We start from the raw sequence: 2134 nt of genomic DNA on the forward strand, positions 1-2134 counted from the left end.
GGATCCTGGAAGGGAGAGAGACAGAGATGGTGACTCGGGGGTCCAGGCACGAGAGCAGGGAGCAGGGCCCGTGAGTCTTCCCAAGACCCTTGCCCTGTCCCCCCATCCAGTCACCTGTGCAGAGAGCGACCAGGGTGAGGAGAAGAGGGCACCAGGCCATGGTGGACACGGTCAGGGCGTCCTGCCTTCTGTGGCCCCACAGCTGAGCAGAGCGTCCCCACACCGCTCCTTCCCCTCTTCATACTCTGAGAGGGGGAGGGGCCTTTCATGCAAATGACCGTCCTCCCCCCAACTCCCACAGGGCTCTGGTGACCTCTGGGACCTGGGTCAGCGTCCTGTGCCTGAGGGAGGCCAGTTGTGGTCAGACGTGGGGTTCCGTGGGGCTTGGGTGTGGGAGGTCACAGCGGGAACCCTGAGCAGAAAAAACCAGGAAGGACCAGGGGACTGGTCTCTGCTCTCACAGGTCCAGACACTCAGCAAAGGCCTCTGATCGCCCCCTGGTGTCCTGGCACAAATACATTCTGACCTGGGGATCAGAGCTCTTAAGAGGCAACTTTTCCCAAAGTGGTTTTGAAATTGCACCCTTCAGGCTGTGTCTGGATTGGAAACAACAGCCAACTGTACTTTACCCTGTAGTGCATGAGTGTTACACAGTGGATGTGTGACTTTGAGATTTCAAATGAACCGAAATGTCTTCATGGGTTAATAAAAGTCTAAGGTCATCACTTAAAATAGATGCCTAAATTTAACTGAAGAAGATGTTGTTGTTAAATCACTAAGTTGTCTGCAACTCTGGCTCTGTTTTAACTTTGCATTGCCATGGTACTATTTCTAAAACATAATTTTCCTTGTAGCCTGTGTTCTTTAAACAAGATAATTGTAAAGACTTTCTGACATGTATGGCATCTCCACCGAGGGACTTTTACGGCGCAGCAGGACATTCTATCTGTGAAAACAGGGCAGACTGAGTTATCAGAGCCATGGGTGGGTCTCAGATCTGAGATGAGGGACAGGACACGACACGGCAGGTCGTTGTTCTGAGGACACTCAGAGGTGACCATAGCGAGCAAAGCTGACTTAGACATGGACCAGTAGGAGCAGCAGTGGTCGCCCCGGGGGCGAGCCCCAGGAGAGCCTCTGCTTTCCCAGCCGAGGGCCCCAACAGCGTCTCTGCTCACTGTGCATAAAATCAATCCCACAGCAGCTGAGCCCAGGCACTCCTCAGCCAGGAATCATTTCCCAGGTCTCAGGACCAGGGTTTCTCTCCCCACCTGATTCCTCACTCGATGGCACACAGGACAGAGTGTGAGGTTTCAGGGGATAAATCAGCCACACGAGGGATTCAAAATCCCCTGGGCCACAAGGGGAACCTGGGGAGGAGCACGGAGGGGAAAACTGGGGTCACACCTGAGAGCCAGAGCCCTGAGGCTTCTCGGGGAGGAAGGGTTAGACAGGTTCAAGGAGGGGCCGAGGAAGTGAGTGTAAAGTTCAGGAAGATCTGGAAACATGTCCATGATCTTCTGATAGAGTGAACTGGGTCATCACCATGGAGGTCAACACTGTAGGTCTGTAGAAAGAGAGAGGCCCAGGATCAGGAGGAAAGTCATGAATGAGGGGAGCGGGAGGGGAAACCCTTAGCAAAGAGATGAGGAGGAGCAGGAGCAGGCTGAGGAGAGCTGGAGGGGTGTAGGGGGTGGGCTCTGGGGCTCCTCCCCTCCTCTGTTTCTGAGAAGAGGGTGGGGGCTGATGACCACCTCACCCCTTCACCCTCCAATTCTGGGTGCTCGTCTCCATGTGCAGCATCACTCCCAGGAGGAGGGCTGGGGGCCGCGGCTCAGAGTTTGTCTCCTGAGAAGAAGCACCTGCTGTCACCCCCAACTCAGGCCACTGAGCCCGGTGCAGGGCCAGGTCAAAGGACCATGTTGGTGTGTTGAGGTTTTCCCAGTTCTGAGCTGATAAACAGCGCCCCCTGGTGACGAACTCTGGAACGTTCATGGTGTTGAAAGTGTGAGTGAGGTGCTGCTCAGTTGTTGGTTCTCAATCCTGTCTGACTCTTGGGACCCCATGGACTGGAGCCCACCAGGCTCCTCTGTCCATGGGATTCTCCCGGCAAGAACACTGAATTGGGTTACCG

The sequence above is a fragment of the Cervus canadensis genome, chromosome 1 (genome assembly GCF_019320065.1).
Source record: "Cervus canadensis isolate Bull #8, Minnesota chromosome 1, ASM1932006v1, whole genome shotgun sequence".
Taxonomy (NCBI): domain Eukaryota; kingdom Metazoa; phylum Chordata; class Mammalia; order Artiodactyla; family Cervidae; genus Cervus; species Cervus canadensis.